General features: G+C 32.9%; 1 pseudogene; it reads left to right on the top strand.

The window, feature by feature from the left end:
- Positions 1-10,051: 10,051 nt before the first annotated feature.
- On the top strand, positions 10,052-12,623 carry LOC120183147 (annotated as a pseudogene).
- The last annotated feature ends 9,018 nt before the right edge of the window (positions 12,624-21,641 follow it).

The following is a 21,641-nucleotide window of genomic DNA, read 5'->3' as shown; positions in this document are numbered from 1 at the left end:
ATTCATGATAACAGATTGCATGAATAGAGATTTGAGTAAACTTTATTATGATAATCCATGACTTTGTTGATTGAAATAAAGCCTAACTCAATGCATGTACACATTTCGGTAAGATTTGAGCCTTAATGAGCACGTTCTTTATATTTTTGCTCTTATTCTTGCTTGCATTTATCAAATTAAACCATTGCCAAATATAAAACTTATAGTACAATGCATGTCGAGATTATATACGAACTTGATGCTTTAAAGTGATTTGGGCACTTAGGATTCACCTATTTTTCACACAAAAATGCCTACTTTATTCTCTCCCATTAGTTACCCATGATTGAGCCTATTCTCGTTATTTGTTTTCAATACGATTTTAAACTTGAGCCTTTTTCATTTTTCCCTCTTTTCCACCATTTTGAAGATGAAGAGTATGAGTTGAAAATTGTATGATCATGACCCACAAAAAATCAAATTCGAGAAAAACAAATTCGAAAAATCAGATTCGAATGAAAAAAAATAGTAAAAAATGGTTTGTTTGATTTAATTTTTGTTTCTTATGTTTACTTTGCTTGTGGACTTGATTTATTTATTTGGAATAAATCTCTTGTCTTGAATTTTAACCTCATTTTTAACCTTATTCCCCACCTTTACCAAAGCCACATTGCAACCCTTTTTCAAGACCCAATGATTGTTGCATCTAGTTATAATTAAGTAGTGGATATTTGATTATATTACAAGCTTATGGAAATATCATGTTTGGTTCCGACTTTGAGCCTTCTTGTACCTAAAAACACATTGAGTCAGGGGCGGATGTACATGGCTTCATAGGGGAGCCCTTACACACCCATTATTTTGAGAAAAGTGTTAAATTTAGTTTAGTTTACTAATGGGAATAGGGAAAAAAATAAGAAAATTTACACACCCAAATTTTTTAGAATCGAATATTAAAATTTTAAACCCTTATTTTTTAATTTCTAGATCCTCCACTACATTGAGTGAATTAAGTGTACCTTTGTGAGGTGTGGAGTTAGGCAGCATTGACATTAATGAATGATTGAATGTTATGATTTTTTTTAACTTAATCCAACTTAAGCTTTTCAATTAATTGATATATCGACTTGAATAATTTTTGAGAACTTGGCTTGCATGACTTACTTTGATACGAGACGAGGCTGAAGAAGGTAAATTGAGTTTTAACTTGTTTGATTGATGCATGCTTGAGGACAAGCATGAGATAAGTGGGGGGAATTTCATGAGTGTTCTAGATTGAAACTATTTACTTGTAAAATTTCCCGTGTTGGAAATTTATCACTACTGATTCAGTTCTGTTATGCTTATTTTCGTGCAAGGATTTGTTTTCCAGAACTAGCAGTAAAAGGGCATTTTCTGTATTTTTTATTATCCAGTCGCAGTCGAAGACATGAGCACGACACTGGGCATGAAGCGGTCTGAAGTGACAGTTTCTAAAAAGTCTAGTCAGCATTAGGATGATTCTAGAAGCAGCCTAGTCATCACAATCCGAGGAGATATTTTAGGAAATCTAGTTTTAAGTTTGAATTCAAAACACTTGGAAATATCTTTAGGATTATTTTGCATTCAAATTTATTTGCTAATTTAGGGATTTAGAAACCTATAAATATCCCCTTTAGGTTATGGCTTGGATATCTAAAAATTTACTTTTATTATTTTATTTCTATTTTTATAAAAGTTTATTTTTTTCTATTTTATTTACACTTTCCCTTTACTTAAGCTTTTTACTATTTTTATAAAATATGCTAAGTATGATTTCTATTAAGATTAGCTAATTTTCTTATTTAGCCAAGAGCAAGGATGACTTGATTTCAAATGTGAGAATTGAAAAGCACTTAATACCATTCGGGTTACATTCTCAATTTTCTGTAAAATGGGATTGGAAATCAATCTTTCCTTAAAAAATAAAAAATCTTTCATTTCAAAAAGTCGTAGTTGGTCTGGATGTTGTTCTTATTTATAGTTGGAAGGAAGGATCGGCCTATGGAATATTCGACTTCCTTTTAACACATTTAGTGGCAGTCCACTAAGAGAAATTGAAATTGGATTTGATTCTCATTCAGACAACATAATCTGAGTCGGGCTTTTCCAAAACTTAATATGATTTAATCTAGCGGCGGTAGTTGTTGTTAGTCCATCCAAGGATCGAATTTTTGAGGTTGACTTAGGACGATCAGTTACCAAAGAGAAAAACAAGTTACAAGGGTTGGGCCTTGTAGACTGTAACCGACATGAATCCCGAAGTAAAATCTATTTTGATGATCAAAGTGAATGAGTCAAAGTGAAGTTGAAGGCTATTTTCCATTCTAATTATTTTAAACTATACTTTAATTCTCTGTTATTTTCATTTATTTTTTAATTAATATTCAATCAAACCCCCTTTTTATTTACTTTTATTACATTTCACCTGGATCAGAATCAAAGCAACTCAACATCAGAGTTTCTAAATCCGTGTAGATCGACACTTTTCTTCTCTATACTACTTTTATTCTTGTCTATTTTTATTTTGAGAAAATGAATTTATTTGATAGTTCACAACGCTTGTCAATTACTATTTGTAATCTCATAGTCTATATAAATTCATTTAATCATGATGTAAAATGGATAGATGTGTAAATGAGCAGAGTGTTCAATGAATTGCTTATTTATATTTGTTTATTGAACTAATTAAATGAGCTTGAATAATTTTTTTATGTTTATTTATTAAATGGATGAACACGAACAAAGGTATGCTTGATTCGTTTATATTCATAAACAAACTCGTTTATTGACTCGTTTAGAAATTCATTTATAAGCTTGTCTACTTTATTCTTCTTTTTCTTTTTTATATTATACATATTGGTGAAAATATGAACTAAATTGAACATAATGTGAACTTTGAAGTTCAAACTATGAAGCCTAAGAAACTTCAAGACTAATGATATAATTTTACTATTTTCTTTCATTTGCAAATAAAAGAGAGTGTTCGTTACATAATATTAAATGAACGTTACATAAATGTGTTTGTGAACATTAAATAAATAAATATATTCGTGAACGCTAAATGAACGAACACGAACACCTTCAAAAATAACTAAATGAATATGAACACGATACATAAATTTTAAATAAACACAAATCAAACACAAAAACCTTGAAAATAAATAAATGAAAGTAAACACACAATCCGTTCATGTTTGATTTATTCACGCCCCTAGGGAGGGAATAGGCTCTTAGACTTGGGGTACTAGTCTTCTACATGGGTGATATTGGGGCCCATGCTAAAAAAATCGATGAGTTATTTAGGTCGATTATGAAAGAACACATGAAGTATGGCTTTTTTTTGACCCAATAGGCGTTTAGAATAAAAAAAATATGTTTTTACTCATCTTCAACTTTTAATTAGGGATCTACGGCATTTGTTATATCGTTGAGTGAACTCCTCACCTTAAGGTGACGAGTTCCTTGAAATATAATTTTTTAATATAATCGGATGAGTGGGTTCCATGTGATTCATTAATTTATTATTTTTAAACGACTAGTCACGTCGAGGTGATGAGTCCATTAATTTTTTTTATTATTGAAAAAAATTTAAAATTAGAAATTTAAAAAATAAAATTAGAAATTAAAAAAGAGGGTAACTCGTCACATTGAGGTGACGAGTTCCTTTGAATTTAAAAAATTAGCCATTGGTCAACATACAGTTGTGCAACGATCACAATGGAATTTGTCACGTCGAGGTGATGAGTTCGCCCCGGTTAAATTTAAAAAAAAATAATTAAAAAGTTAATAATTTTTATTAAAATAAGATTGTTTACAAACTAATAAAATTTATTTATATTTTCTAAGTTCTTGACAATGTTGAGGAGTGTTCGAATGATAATGGTGTGGGGCTCGTCGAGTACGCAAGGGTCGTCGGCCTTGATCGTCGTTGTTTTCATCTTCATCTTCCTGATGAGGTATACTTAACACACTTTGAGATCCACATTCAAAATACGGTGATGGGCTTATGGTATTTGACGCCATCATTGTTGTTACTGAATCGACTTGGCAACTATGTTGTTGACCATATACGATATGATATCATTCACCCTCACCTGTATGTTCTGTCGAAGATGTTTGAGTGTGTTGCATTACATCCCATGAACCTCCAACCCAAGTCGGTTGAGTCTCGATTGAAGTATGATATGCATGATAGAGATAGAAACTAGCATGAGATGCATAATAGTAATCTTCAGCTACAGATGCTGAAGTAGGAGAAGAAGATGTCGATGATTTCTTCTTGAACTTGAGGAATCTAGTCTGATGTTGTTCCCATTCTCCCATCTGTTGTGGTGTCATGATATATGGTTCTCATTTGCTTCGTAATTTCGGATATATGGAGAACGATCGAAATCTAGGTCAAGCGGTGTAATCTCGTAACGTAGGGGGAGTGTTAGGTGACACTGATTCCATAGCTCAATGTTGCTGGCCAATTTTCAGTATGTTTCCCACGTGTATCAATTCTATGGAGCACATCCATCTTAAAGATTTATGTAGGAATCGACTCCTGCGATGCATATTGTCGTGGTACTCTATCAGTGACGTGTCACTCAACAATCGTAAAATGTAATAACGACGTCGTGGCACACCATAAATCAGACCCCTCAAAATATTACAGTGGCAATAACCGATAGATCTCGTCATTAGCATACGGAAGCCAAGAAAAATGTAAATATTAAATATCAAAGTTAATATATATAAAGTTTAATTTTTTAAGAAAATAATAAAATAACAAATGTATATCGTATATCAACCGAAGATGTCAATCCTTATCTATATATCTTTTGCAGTGGCACCGACAACTTCTTCTTGATTATTTTATGATGTTATTTAAAATATTTAAAAACAAAAAATATTAAAAACATATAAAAAATTAATTAAGTTAATAAAATTTAAAAAAGTTAAAAAAATTACCTTCTAGCAAGAGGAAACTCGACCGGGGCTATTGTAATCAGCGTAAGAAATGGGAACCGGTACCAAGCCTAGGATTGTAGTAATATTAAAGAGCCTACTACATCGACTGTTTTCCGCCGCTCGACAATTGTAGCCTTGCAAAGTTCCCGATACAGAAAGGCTAAAATCGTCAAGCCCCAACTGGTATTGCGACAATCAACGAAGTCATTTAATATTCAAAGATACCAAGTGTGTACCAAATTATCGTATTTATCCGGTAATAATACCCCTCCGATCAGTTGGAGAAGATATGCTCGGGAAGCAAAAATATTCTTTTCCTCAGTAGAGTCGACTATCACTTGGAATTCAAATTTCAACCATGTCATCCATACCCGATAGCCATCGATGAACTTGGATGGTGGCAACTTTTCCAAAACTTGGTAGACCAACGTCCTAGTGTCATAATTGTTTCGCCTCACCATGAGGCTTCATTCACAAGAACATTGAGTTGGTAAGCGAGTCTTCCAAAGTAATCATCACTTCACCACTCGGGAAATGGAAAGTGTTTGCTCGGGCCGCCAACGTTCGATGAGAGTCTCAATCAACGTTAGATACACCTTGAAGCCAAGTACAAAAATGGCTGGAAATAGACTGGATTGCTTAAGATATATCAACATCCGCTGATGCGGGTCTCTTGTAGTCATCTCGTGCTGATGATTACTCTGTTCTTCTTCTGGTTAAATTTGCTCGATGAAATATAGACGTTGCCGAGACACAACATGTCTGCTCGGGAATCCATTTTTCAGGATTTTCACAAAAAGTAGGATTTTTCACCATTTTTTTCAAATTTAGGATTTGATGAAAAATTAAAACCATAAACCCCTATTTATAATCCAATGGCTATAATGCAAAAATCCGGTGGAACTCGTCACCTCGAGGTAACGAGTTCCACGTGATTGTTGCCAAGTGGATGTAGCAATTGTCCGTTCACCAACGGCTACAAAATGGCTAGTTTTTTAATTCGAATGAACTCTTCACCTAGAGGTGACGAGTTACCCTTTTTTAATTTTTAATATTTATTTTTTTCAATAATAAAATTTTTAATGGAGTCCTCACCTCGATATGATGAGTCTATTTAAAAATAATAAATTAATTGCCCACGTGAGACTCACTCATCCGGATCCATTAAAAATCATATTTCAAAAAAAATTATCATTTTGAGGTGACGAATTCGTCCGACATTATTGTAAATGCCGTAGATCTCTAATTAAAAGTTGATGATGGGTAAATTCCTAATTTTTTATTCTAAATGCCCTATTGGGGAAAAAGCCCATGAAATATCTCATCCAACATGCAAAAAGAAAAGGAAAAAAAGAAGAAGAAGCTATTGTTGGTGAAGGCCCAAGTTTCGAGAGTAAAAAGTATAATATTGGAAAACATAGACAAGGTAAGTGTGCATCGATATTCTCTTCCTTCAGCTTTATATTTTATTTTTGTTTTGCATGTTGATGCACTTTCACAAATATTATCGGAATCCTGTAAATTCTAAATTCAATAGATGTGGTTCACATATACATACAATGAAACCATTACTTTAGAAGATGCTTTTGTCTTGTATCTGTTAAGATGAGCATGTATTAGACAGAGATATTAAAGTTGGGGTCACATAGATATGACATTGAGAGTGTTTATTTAACACCCATACGAATACAAATGTCACATTACTTTAAAAACGGTTTACTCATTTTGTAAAGTCTTTTAAATTTTGTTTCAAACATAATTTCCACATAAAAAAAACATAATAAATAATATTCATTAAAACATATTACCAAATGCTATGTTAAATTTAATTACATGCCAACAAGTTTACAAAAGGTTTACTATTGTCCTAATGTTACTGATGAGTCAACCTTAGTGAATGATATCTGCTGCTACGGCATCACTCCTTGATTATTTCTGCTGTTACATACGCGTGAAAACACACGTTAAGTAAATTCTTAGTGAGTCATAATATTATAAAGTAACTATTATATATACATAAGTTTCTTCACAATTATCATGATCATTGGTCATTATTCTTTCTTTTCATTTATAACCTCCATTCATGTTTAAAATGCACCATTATGCATTTTTAACTATAGCATACTTTTCTGTTGATAATGCACCCATATGCATTTCAACTATAGCATACTTTTATGTTGATAATGTACCCATATACATTTCAACTTGGGTACATTTCAACTATAGCATACTTTTCTGTTGATAATGTACCCATATACATTTCAATTATAGCATACTTTTCTGTTGATAATGCACCCATATGCATTTCAACTATGACATACTTTTCTATTGATAATGTACCCATATGCATTTCAACTATAGTATACTTTTCTGTTGATAATGTACCCATATACATTTCAACTATGGCATCCTTTCATGCCGATAATGCACCCATATGCATTATTATTTTCATTCGTTTTAGAGCATTTCATACTCTAAAACTCATTCACAATATCATTTCCATGTATTCAATAAAACATATTAATTACTGTAAAACATACAATAACATTTAAATATTACATCTTGAATAATTTCTAATCATTTTCATATAGATTGCATACAATAAATGTACTCACATGGCTTTCCTTGTTTTGATATCCAAAACTCACCAACTGCTACTTCAGGACTTGGCCTTTGCCTTTTACTTTACTTGATTCAGGAGCTTGATTCCGATCTACACCATTATCCATTAAGTACACATAACATACCAATGTTAGTATACTCTTTACCCTGGTACCTTAAGAATGTTCAAAATATCATTATCTCAATTTCTATAACAATTACAACCTAATTGACCGTTTCAAGCTCAATAGTATCGATACTACTACCTTGGTACCGATACTTCAATACTATGCTACCGATACTTCAATACTATGCTACCGATACTTCAATACTATGCTACCGATACTTCCTCTGGGTATCGATACCAAAATTAGGTTCGATGTTTCCTGGTATCGATACCCTTACCATGGTATAAATACTACTATACTATGGTACTGATACCCCCTTACGGTATCGATACCAAAATTAGATTCGATGTTTTCTTGGTATCGATACCCTTACAATGGTATCGATACAGCCTCAACGGTATCGATATTGATTGAATCAATACCGATACCCCCATATTTTTTAGTTTTTAACCCGATTATTAGCCAAATGGGACCAAATTTCTTTATATTTACACTCAACAATGTTATTTAACTCTTCTCTACTTATCCATACAAATTTCCCTTCATCTTGATTCATAAAACATCTAACATATACCAATAACATTAAGTTCTAAGAATCACACCACTTTTTCTAATGCGTTTTTAATCCTATCCAATGCTTCTAATCTCTCATTTGCCTCTATGACAAGTCAAATTTACCATAAAACATCCATAAGCACTCCTATATTAACATATCATTTAAAAACTCATTTTTATAAAATCCCCTATATTTCTTCCATTTCTTAGTTTTAATCTCATTTAATGCTTCCTTAAGCTTCTATACCACTTAAGGTTGTAAAAGCAACTCATAATCAATAAGAAAAACTAATCAATTGAAGCTTACCTTTGGGAGCTATGGAGGAGGCTTATCACGTGAAAGAAGAAGAGGAGGAAAGAGCTTTTGTTGATATCTACTTTTCCCTTTTTCCTTTACCTTTAATATCTTATAAAATAATAATTTTAAATTTATTTTTCTTTAAAGGACTAAAATGCCCTTTAAACTATCCTTTGTTATAATTTAGTCTAATTCACTAATCCAAATCCTTTCCATATTTTATCATTTAATCAAAAAATTTCCTCATATTTTAAATCATTTCAATAAAGTCCCTAATTCGATATTTGGGATATTATAATTTATATATACATAGCACAATAGTTTTCATCACCCTTTGATATTCCAAATGAGCTAATAATGCATAAGGACATTACTTGCATGGTAATAGTCTTTTCTTGTCAGAGTTATTATGATCTATGTCCAAATATATTATAATTCCTCATCTGTCTGTCTGTACATCAGAATAATTAATTATAATTGTAATTTTCTTGATGGCTGGATTAGTTATATAGTTTTATTTATACATTCTATTAGTTAGATGTGATTTATAATCTTACTTGCATTTATAAGGGTAAACTACATAAATATCACTAAAATTGAATAAATTTCCTTTTCAACACTGAAATTTCAATAACGAAAGAATCACTAATATTATTAATTTATAACAAATCGATCATTCAGTCGTTAACAATCGTTATTCCAATAACAAAAGATTAATGCGACATATTAAGATAATTTATATGGTATTGTTTGACCACGCAACCGACCTTTGACTCTAATAAACTATATCAATAATTACTAATGTTTGAGTAATTTTATTATTAATTTTTTTAAAAAAAGTCACGTTATGATATTAATGTTATCGATTTGTAACAAAATAATCATTTTATCATAATCATAAGTTAAATTGTTGACATATCACGTTAACAATTAAATTAATATTTATTTTGACCCCAAACTATTGCTAAATCACCAATTAAGTCCTTTTTACTTCTTCCCCTATTTTTTACCTTGCCCTTTTTCTTTCTTATTAGATTGTTGTTGGTGTTGCTTCTTGTTGACCAAAAAGCTCAAAGGTTCTCCGACGAATCCCCTGGCTCTCCACCAACTCCGCCTTCTTATGAAGTGCCATGTCGGTCCACATTTCAAGAAGGTTGTTCATTTTATGGGAGCCGAACATAGAGATAGAACATTTGTTGGACGAGGTCATACCTAATGCGGGTCCACAGTTGAAAACAGGTAGAGTTAGTTGTATTCTGCTGTTTTGGTTTCGAAACACCAAAACAGGTAGCGAATTCAGTGAGTTAGTTGAAAACAGGTAGCGAAACACCAACCACTAATGTAATATTCCCCAAGTAGACAGACAGCTTGGGCAGAGAATTCGGTGATAGTTTGATGGCAACAAAATGTTAGGTGGTGTCACTGTTTTGGAAATGGATCAGTGAAATCCAAATTTGCAGTCGATTGAAACAACAACAAAAAAACTGTTCCACAGAAAAACACAAGACAACCTCAAATGGATTCCAATGTTGGAAACCCAGGAACCAAATCACCCGAAGAAGAACAACTCCTCCAGATTCTCCCCCCTCAATCCCCATTTGCCACTGCTTCTCTTTCTTTGCCCATTTCTTTGATTCAACCAAAAACCTACACTTTCTTCTCTTCTCAGTCACCCAATGAAGTTAAGGTTCCCACCCAAGCTTCCTCTCTTTCCCATATCTCCCTTTCCTTGATTTCTTCCCCTTCGCTTCTCAAACTTTCCTTCAAATCCACCATTTCCAGCAACCCCCTTCAGTGAACTCTCTCTTTAGGTCCGCGCCACCCTCTCGACCCTTCCAATGGCGCCGCAATCCGTCGAGCTTCCATCGTTTGGTTTCGCAAAGATTTACGTGTCCACGACAACGAGTGTCTCAACATGGCCAACAACGAGTCCATGTCGGTCTTGCCCGTTTACTGTTTCGACCCAAACGTTTACGGTAAATCCTCGTCTGGGTTCGATAAAACGGGTCCTTTAAGAGCCGCATTCTTGATAGAATCGGTTTCGGATCTCCGGAAGAATCTGCAGGTACGAGGGTCGGATCTTGTGGTCCGTGTTGGGAACCCCGAGAGTGTTTTGGTTGAGTTAGCTAAAGCTGTGGGTGCTGACGCGATTTATGCTCATAGAGAAGTTTCTAATGACGAGGTTAAAGCTGAGAAAAGGGTTGAGACGGCCATGAAAGAAGAGGGAGTTGAAGTAAAGTACTTTTGGGGAAGTACCTTGTTCCATGTTGATGATTTACCGTTTGAGTTTGAAGATATGCCTACCAATTACGGTGGATTTAAGGACAAAATCAAAGGTTTGGAGATAAGGAAGACGATTGAAGCATTGGACCAAATAAAAGGGATGCCATCAAGAGGTGATATAGAGACTGGAGATATTCCTTCGTTGACAGACTTGGGGCTTAACCAGATGGCCCAGGTTTGAGATTTAAGTTTAACTTCTATGTTTTTAGTAAGAGGTTCAATTTGCTTTGCTTAAAATGCAATAGTCTTCCCTAATTTCAATGTTTTGCTAACTTCCCCTAACATTATGTTGATTTTGTTGCATTACACCAGAATCTTATTATTTTCTTTTATGCCAAATGCTTCTCGTACTTAAGTTAGCATTTAGGGATACTCACATCTGAAGTATGATTTGATTGACTTGTCTAACTTGAAGGATCAATTTCTTTTTGATCGTTTACTAGTGCTTGATCTCCTATGTTGATGCTTAATATTTCTGGTTTAGATATTGCAGTTAACCACTCATTTAAAGTGAATTCAATTAGCAATGTTGTTTATTTCTTTTGATTATGGTTTTCATAAGAGGTTCAATTTGTTTTCAGTGGTTTGCATAAATATTGCAACAGTCTTCCTTAGTTGTCGATGTTTTAGAGAAGATAATTGTCGAAAGTAATAGTTTGAATGTGTTTCATTTGTATGCTTGGGCTAAGTTTCCCCAACTATATTTTGATTTTTGTTGCATTGCTCTGGATTTTAATCTTTTATTTTGTGCCAAATGCTTAGTATTAGGGCTTCTCACATTTGAAGTGTGAGTTGATTGAATTTTCTTAACTCGAATGGTTAATGTTTCGGTGCTACTAGATTTAATTTGTTTTCTTTTCATTATGATAGTTTGATATGCATTAACAGAGTATTTGCTTGTTTTCGTTAGGATGGTAAGCCATCTGTTAGTGCTTCTATGGTTGGAGGGGAGACCGAAGCACTGCAGAGGCTTAAAAAGTTTGCAGCTGAATGTCGAGCACAGCCACACAAGGGCAGCAAGGATGGTAGCCAAGATAGCATATATGGTGCTAACTTCACGTGCAAAATTTCTCCATGGCTAGCCATGGGATGCGTATCGCCCCGTTCGATGTTTGACGAGCTAAAGAAAACTACAAATAGGTATGGTGTCAAGTACCTCGGTTTTTCCTTCCGTAAACATTGTCTAAAAGTTCAAACTTGGTCCAAAACAGAGAACAATGAAGCAATATTATCCATTTGTAAACATTGTCTGTCCGTTCAGGGTATCGGATATATATACTTGTGTTGAATACATCTATATGACTTGCAGGTCCAGTTCTTCTACCTCAATGAAAAATGATGGCGGTAATGGCTCACCTGATACTGGAACCAACAGGTTGATGTTTGAGTTGTTGTGGAGGGATTTCTTCAGGTAAATACGAACTTGAACAGGCTTAGAGGTAACGGTTTGATGTTCCAACCAAAATAATGAAAGTTAACATTTCTTTGCACATAATCCTTTGTAGATTCATCACCAAGAAATACAGTTCTGCCAAGGTTGGAGCTGCCCCTGCCACAGCTTGTACGGGTGCCCTTGCTTGAGCAAATAATTTGTACTGGTGTTGAGGATGATAACTGTGCCATTCTTCAATGGATCAAAAGGCAGATCTCCTTATTTAACTCTTGTTATTGTTGCCTAATAAAATGCTTTAATGTGGGGAATTTGTCTTGGGCTTTACGAGCGTTAAAACCATTGTGAATTTGTGATAGTTTGATCATTGTTTTAGTTTGCCGTTTTGTGCATAAATGATCTCATTATTCCCTCCTAATCATTTGCCCGTCCCTTGTCATTTCAACCCTTTGCTCAATGGAAAGATCTGTCAGTTCTACTAAAAAAATTCTCTCAAAAGTAACTGATAACATTTTTTTAGTTTAAGATGATTATAAGATATTATTTATTCATAATATTTTTAATTAATTGACAATAAAAGTATATAATTTACAAATACAATTACTCGAATCTAAAATTGCAAGTTTATCATTTTAAGCAACGTGATTGGATACCATGTACCCCACTCGAGTCTTAATTCTTTAGTTATACATAAAGGCAACTTTCTTACCTCTAAATTAAGTAAATTAATCTCCAACTTTAAAATACTTTAATTTCATTCTCAAATTATCAATACATACTAATCTTATCCTATGTTTATAAAATAATTATAAAATTACTAAATATCTTGTAAGTATTGATGTGTATTATGTAACCGTATGATGTGGCATAACTATAATTAATGTTGGGAGCATAAAAATAATGATTTAACTTCGAAACTTAGAAAAAATATTAATAAATTGTGAGAAAAAATAAAAATCAAAGAACTTTTTAATTTCATTTTAAATAATGATTTCGGAGATGTATTATAACATTAATTATCATTTATATCATATCATATCATATCATATTATTACATAAAACAACCCCTCAACCTGCCTCGAACCAATCCCATGAATTCTACCATTCATCTCCTACCAAATATAATAAAGATATCCACACCAGGCTAATCCAATGACAACAGCTCTCAATGACTTACCCCGACCATTACTCTGCATCCAATTGATCATACCACCCCAACCAATGATAGACCAACTAATATGGCAAGCTTGAATAACCATCTCCCAACCTCTTTCCAAAAAACACAGTCTACAAAGAAATCATCCATAGTTTCATCATAATTGTCACAAAAATGCAAGCAAGTCCAACATGAACACCCCAATAAAGCATACGGTCCCTTGATGTAGGTTGGTTGAGGCACATCTTGCTTGTTGATTAAGAAGGCAATAACTTGATTGTTGGATCTAAGAAGGAAACAAGAACCTACAAGTAAGATGGCTCAAACAGAAAGTTAAAGGTGGATAGATACAAAGATGATTAGGTAGGCTATATGAAGAAATAGATAAGTGATGAATGTATGGATTGGCTTGGTGATGGTTTACGAAAGGAAGGTGGTTTGGTGAAGATAGTATTATCAAGGAACAAGGAAGACCTTAGATTATAAGAAGTCTAACCCCAAATCTTATACGTTTCTTGATAGGGTGGTAGCAAAGGACTTGGACCCACCAACTATAAAGAGTTGGGGACCACAAGTATCAATGGAATGAAAGGGGTGAAGCCACAAGGAAAGCTTGATAAGTCGATAAAGCTCAATTAGAAACTTGAAGAGAGATTAAACTCACAAAGATTGATACCTTTACAAGACAAAGGCATTAACTATTTATAGGTTTTAAGAGTGTCTAATATATAATGCACGGCCTAGGAGTGAACTTAGATGAATTCAATGAATTCAATGAATGAATGTTCATGAATGTATATGAATTTAATGAAGATGCACCACTTGGCCGAAAGTCCATTCCCCTTGTTTGGTGATGGTTTGGCTCTTTGGATGTAGGTGCATAGGATGGCTCGAATTCCTTGCATGAATGTTCATGAGATGGTTCGACTCCCTTTTGTCCCTTGGATGTACACGTCATTCATGAATGGAGATATTGGTTCACTTGAAAGCTTTTGAATTAAACATTGCATCTTTTTATAAATGTGTTGAATGGTTGTCATTTGACTAGTCACTTCTGGTCCATGCATCTCTTCATCAATGCCACCCATTCATAAGTTCAAGGAAAGTGTCCTTTGGGTGACGAATGGTTGTAAATCTCGTATGAGTTTCCAGCCTACATTATCTTTGGTATTATGGACATATATCGAGTTTCCAACATCAGATTAATGCGATTCAAAGTGTATTGGAAAGCTAAGAGATAGGGGATTAAGTTTCAAGAGACTTCATAGCCCAAATATGCTTGGATCCTATTTAAAAATGGTGAAAAACTAACTAACATCCATTGTAGTGTCTCTGAGATGAATAATCTGGTTAATATGTTCAATGATCCATGTATTCCATATACTCCTCTTCTGATAAGTGTTTAATATTGCATATTTTTATTATTATTTACCTCTCGTTTATCACTTGGATATTACTGATTTATGCCTATTTTGGGTTTATTTTGAACAAGAGCCTTATTGGATTAATTAGTAAAAAAATCAATAGATTTCTACAGTCCAATTAGTATATTCTAGAAGATGAGCAAAATTATTTTTAATATTTAGTTTGGAATTTACCTAGGACAAGATTATCCAAAAGATGAAGCAGAATTCAACCAAGACTACAAGACTTAAATATTTATTTTTATCTTTTGTGATAAACATTGTAAATTTAGGATTTATTTTGATTTTGATTATTATTATAATTTTTATTTATTTAGGAATTAATTATTTAATTACAACTCTTGATAGGATGTTTAGTTTGATTATATCATTATCTTTTATTTAACAATTAGTTATTTTATTTACTTAGAACTCTCGAGTTATAAATATGTCTTAGGTTCAATAGTTGAAAAACTCTTGGTTCATTATTAAAAGTTTTTCTTTTCTTTTATTATTTTCTTTTCACAATGCTAACCATTATCCAATCCATGCTTAGCTAAACTTTCACTTAGCCAAAGGTTTTTGTGAAACTCAATTATAATCGTGAGAATTGAGTCTTGATCTTATACCTTCAGATTATATTCTTCGATTATCTGGAAACTGGGAGTGACAATCGACTATTCTCTTAAAAGTTATTACATCTTCAACTCAAAAGGTGTACGTTGATTTAAAGACTGCTTTGCTTGAATTTGGAAGTCAGATCGGTTGTTCGTAATTCGGCTTCCTGTGAACAAACTTAGTGGTGGTCCGCTAAGGGGAATTAAGATCGAGTTCGATTCTTGGTGAGACGTTATAACTCGAGTCATGTTTTTCCAAAACTTAAAGATATTTTGGATCTAACAACTACAGACGTGGCTAGACCAACAAGGTCCAGATTTCAGAGATGGACTTGGAAATTTTGGTTAACCGGAGAGAAGAGTTAGCTGCAGTGGTTGGGCCATGTTGACTGTAACCAGCGTACATCATGAAGGAAAAATTTTATTTCTAAGATTGATCGAAATTGAGGCTAAGCAAAACCTAATGCTATATCATCTCTATTGAATTCTTTTACTTTATTTATTTTCTCATTTTTTATGCAGTATTTATTTTTTATTATTTATTTACTTTCATTAATTTTAAAATCTCCCTCTTTTACTTTTTGAAGTTCATTCAATCTAAGAAACGATATTATCAAAATTCCTTAGTCTATGTGGATCGATCATATTTCTCTATACTACTTTATTTACTTATTTATTTGAGAAATAAGAATTATTTTTATTTGAAAAATTCGATGCTTCATATTTTGTATAACTTTGTCCCAATTAAATTCCTAATTAAATATTCACAAGAAAAAAATAATAATAAAACTAAAATCCTAAATTTACAAAGTTTATCACAAAAGATAAAAATAAATATTTAAGTCTTGTAGTCCTGGTTGAATTCTTCTTCATCTTTTGGATAACCTTGTCCCATGTAAATTCCAAATTAAATAATCAAAATAATTTTGCTTGTTTTCTAGAAGAGGCTAATTGGACCGTCAAAATATGCTTTTTTTAGCTAATTAATCCAAAGAGGTTCTTATTCAAAATAAACCTAAAATAGAGATAAATCAGTAATATCCAAGTGATAAATGAGAAGTAAATAATAATAAAAAAATATACAATATTAATCGTTTATCATCTTCCAAGGCTATTTATTCATTGAATAGACTCATCCCAAAAGTGGTGTCCTTGAATTGTACCTTACACCAAACTCATATGTATATAAGTCTTATGATCAGAACGCCACACATGCACAAGTTCTTGAAATATGTAACACTTAATAAAATAAGAAACACTATAACGCAACATATGTTTCCCACTCCTAAGTATATATATATATATATATGTGTGTGTGTGAGTGACATACAAAATGCATAATATAAGCTAGGTATAAAGATGTGTTCATAGGTTATGCATGAATATCATATATATTACGAAAATGAATGATAATTAAAAGATATCCTAATATACAAAAGCATGCTTATAACAATAAATAATGCATATATAAAATAATAGGAGATAAAGTGAGGAAGAACTCTCTTAGAATTAGCCTGGACAATCTTCAACAATGTGAGCAAGTTATGGAGAAAGTTGGTGTTAGGCAGGATCACATCATCCCTAGAGGCAAATGATTCAAAATCACCAGTCAAGCGATAAATGAATAGTGAAAAATCAATAAACCACCCCAAAGGACTCTAAACCAAGAAACTCTAGCTTGCTTATGCCGAAGGTCATCCCACACCTTCCTAGATTTAAACCCCTAATCTAGAATACCAACACTAGAAAAATCATCCCTCAGCTTCATAATCTTCTTCCAAGCTCTACTAGAGTCATTTCTTCGCAACACCTGTTAAATGTAACACCTTATAAGATGTAGCTCTCAATCCAGGCCACCCAAAGAGAATCAGCCTTGACAAGAAGAAACCATAATCACCTCATCATACAAGCTTTGTTCTAAACAAGAATATCCACAATCTTAAGCCCACCCTCAAACTTTGGATGACAAACTCTTTCCAAGCTAACCCGGGCACTCCTAGCTGAACCATTCGTGATATTCTAAAAAAATAATTTAGAAAGCTTCTCAATTTTCTTAAGAACTTTAGAAGGAATCAAGAAAATACGACTCTAAAAAATTTAAACACTAAAAATTATTGCTTGAATTAGCTGAAATCTTCTAGCAGAAGACAAGCACTTCGACAACCATCTCCTAATCCTCCCAAAAATCTTCCACACCAAACCCTCACAATTAGAGGGGGAAATACACTTAGAGATCAAACGACCCCCAAATATCTCACAAATAGAGTACCCACCAAAAACTCTATGCACTCAATCATCAATTGAATTTCAGAGGAACCCATCCCAGTACAATGCAACTCACTCTTAGAAACATTCATTTGCATGCCTGACGTGTTGTAAAAAATCTACATAATGTTATTCACAACTAAAACAACCTCCTCACTTCCCTTAGTAAACATTATAAGATCACCAGCAAAGCAAATATGAGTAAGACCAATTTTTTTCACTTAAGATGAAACTCAAACACAACATATTAACCTACTCAATTTAATAATCTAGATAAGACATTCTTAACTAAAATGAATATGTAAGGAGACAAGGGGTCCCCTTGTAAGGCACTACTGAGAAAAAACTAACGAGCCCTCCATATAAACCAATAAAGAACTTTGGTTTGGTAATACAAGCCAAAATCCACACCTTAAATTGCAAAGGAAAGAAACACACCTTAAGAACTTAAAAAAAATAAAATTCCAATCTAAGGAATCGAAAGCTTTCCTAAGGTCAACCTTCAGCGTACAACGAGAAGATAAATCCTAAACTAACAACACATTATCCACTAAATCCCTATAGCAAGGAAAGCACTCTGATTAGGTAAAATAAGCTCAGGCAACCACATATTCATTTTATTCGTGAGAAAATTTGTAATACATTTATACACAACAATACAACAGGATATGGGTCAAAAATCAATGGAAAACGAAGGAGCCACAATTTTAGGAATCAAATTTATAATGGTTGAATTAAACCCAGCAGACAAAGAAGCTATAGAAAAGAAATACTTCATAACTTTGATAAAATCATCCCCAACAATATTTCAAGAGAGATGAAAGAAGCCAGCTGAGTAACCATAAGGCCTAGGGCCTTATTACCGTTCATACAAAATAACACATCCTTAATTTCCTTCGAGGTCACCAGAGCAACAAAGACTATTTTGCATACCATCGGATAACTCTACCCTCAAAATTTCTCTAAGAATATCATCGGAAATAGGAACCATTTTACAATCAATAGACCTCAAAGAATAAAAAAAAGTGTCGCATCAATTCAATAAAAAAAAATTCTGAAAAGTATCAAGCTTATGTCCTTCGGGGTCCTGAAGAACCTTAACCATGTTAAACTTTTTCCAAGCACTAACTTTCCTGAAGAAATAGGCAGAATTCTGATCTCGCTCCTTGTTAAATTGCACCCTAGACTTTTTCTTCAAAAATATCTCATCTTTCTTCATCAAAACATCCAACTCATGTGCAATCTGTTTCATACCACCAATATTCTCAGCAGGACAACTCAACATAAGTTGTTAAGCCTCCTCTAGCTCCTTTTGAACCCAATTAATTCTATGTTGAAGCTCATATAATGCTCCTTTTTTAAAAGCTTGAAAGGACTCTTCAATCACTTAACCTTAGAAAATAAAATTTGCATAGGATTACCGAGAGTTGACAACTTTCAAGAAACCTCCACAATTTGAAAGAAATCAATATGATCCACCCATAAATGAAAGAACTTAAAGGGCTGAGGTGGCTTACTCATAGGAGCCTTAACCACAATACAACTCGAATAACTATCAGAGCAATCTGTAGCCAAAAACTCCACCTTGCATTAGGAAACTATTGCAACCAACTGTGATTTACCAAAACCCTGTCCAACTTCTTCTACAAAGGAGATACCTCCCTCATATTACACCAAGTAAACAAAACTTCATTAAAAGGATGATCCGCGACATCAATACTCTTTTAACACTCAAGAAAATCTTGCATAGTGAGGCTACAAAACTGTTACAACATTCAACATAAGTATACGTGTTGCGAATCAAGTAATAAAGTGGAAACTTTAAGAGTTTCGAGTGTCGAACCCACAGAGAACAAGATTTAACCACTTAATAACCGTCATTTTGTTATCAAAATAATTCCAGCTTCTTAATTAAATAGAAAGTAAAAGGTAGTATAGAGAAGCAGGATCGATCCACAAGGACTATGGTTTTTGTGATTTAGTAAAACTGTTTCTTGATTTTAGGAAAATATAGAATTCCAGGTAAAGTTAGAAAGGTATAATAAAATGAATAATTATAAATTAAAAAAAGGAAAAATAATAAAAATAAATAATGAATTAAAAATAGTAATAAAGATAAAAGGGAGTTTTAAATTATTTAAAGAAGTATAACGAGATAAAAATTAAATAAACAAATAAATAAAATAAATAAATTGGGATAAAGAAAACTTATGGTGAAAGCAGCCTCAGACTTCAGCTTTGTCTCAAATTCCTCGGATCATCGAAACATATTTTTACTTCAAGATTCATGTCGGCTTACAAGGATAATTCTTCGCTGTCAACTCGGATTGTGTTGTTTCAACAATAACTGATTCCGATCTCAGTTTCCTCTTAGCAAGACAATTTTGCTAAATGTGTTCTCGGGAAGTTAAATATGCTTCAATAAGCAAATCCTTCTTTAAACGTTAACCATAACAACATCCGGACCAATGTCGAAATCGTTTTGATTTGAAAAGTAAGTTCAGAAAACAGAGAGAAAAATCTGAAGCTATTTAAGTGCCTTACAATTCTCACGTTTGGAATTGAGTCTTCGCTTTAGCCTTCGACTTAAAAGAAAATTAGCTAAGCATGACCAATATCATACTTAGCATAATTGAAAATGAAATTCTAAAAAAATAAAGGAGGATGCAAAAATAGAGAGAAATCTAGAGAGAAAAGGAAGATTTTATTCTCATATGAGAGAAATATGTTTCTAGGCTCACTCTTAGAGGATACTTATAGTCTTAAAATTCCTAAAAGCAAGCTAAATATAATTCCTAAAATAACATCTTAAATCCTAATTAAAACACTTAAAACTATTTAAACTAAAAGACCTAAAACAAAGATAAAATAAAATACTATTTAAAATAATATCCTAAATCCTAATTGAAATACTAACCTCTATTTAAATTAAAATACAAAGATAAAATATAATGTTTAAAATATTATCCTAAACTTGAGTTCAATCTAAATCCGTATTCCAGAAACGTGCGGCCAACTCATTCGTTATTCTAGAAACGTTGACTAGATATTCTAGATGATGCTGACATCATCGCCTCGTCGGATGTTTCATGCCCGGGTTCATGCCCACTAATCTAGCTTCGATTCCGAAAATATAAAAACTACATAATTCTTTCCTTTTAGTGCAATTTTCAGAATCTGATGTCCTGCATAGAAAATGAATGAAAACGAACAATTAAGCCACAAAAGGCAATGATTAAGAAGTAACTTAAAAGTTAAATATTAACTATATTAAGCATTTATCAAATTCCCCCTCACTTATTCAATGATTTTCCTCAAGCATTCATCAATTAACATATCAAAATCATAAGTTTCCATCTTCAATTTCATGTTATTCCTCAAACTTCCAATCGAACTAAGTCCATGATATTTACTGAATTCAAGTAACAATCAAACAAAGATATAATCAAGAAAATTTAAAGTAAGCAAGATATCCCAATTAATTGCCAACTTCAATGAAACATGACTCAATACCTCAAAAAAACTAACCAAAATATTACCATAGGCTTGAAATCCAATCAAGTCTCCACTACAAAAAATGAACATAATGCAATAATCAAGGGGTCTTTAAACAAGGTGTAACGAGGCTTAGGTTTTGGTAGGGAAAAAGCCAAAAGAAAGGTTTAAAATACCGAAACAAGATATCAAAATAATTAAGAACAATCCACGAATTAACATGAAGTGTAATAAAGAACAAAACATGGAAAAATAATAGATGGAAGGCAATTGAAACGATCGATTTTTTCTTTACTTTTTTTTTCTCTTTTCGAAACAATGGACATTTTTTCTTTTTATTTTTTTTTGGTCGAAATAGTGGACTTTTTATTCGTGGAACAAGATTGATACAATATCTCAAGTCTCGGTAAGGGTGTGAAAAGAGAGGAAAATAAAAAGAAAGGCTTCGGGTTTAATTATGGGGTGTAAAGCAAAGAAATGGAAATAGGCTCAAATGT

The sequence above is a fragment of the Hibiscus syriacus genome, unplaced genomic scaffold, assembly GCF_006381635.1.
Source record: "Hibiscus syriacus cultivar Baekdansim isolate YM2019G1 unplaced genomic scaffold, ASM638163v2 tig00112738_pilon, whole genome shotgun sequence".
Taxonomy (NCBI): Eukaryota; Viridiplantae; Streptophyta; class Magnoliopsida; order Malvales; family Malvaceae; genus Hibiscus; species Hibiscus syriacus.
This window is presented reverse-complemented; position numbering and strand designations above follow the sequence as displayed.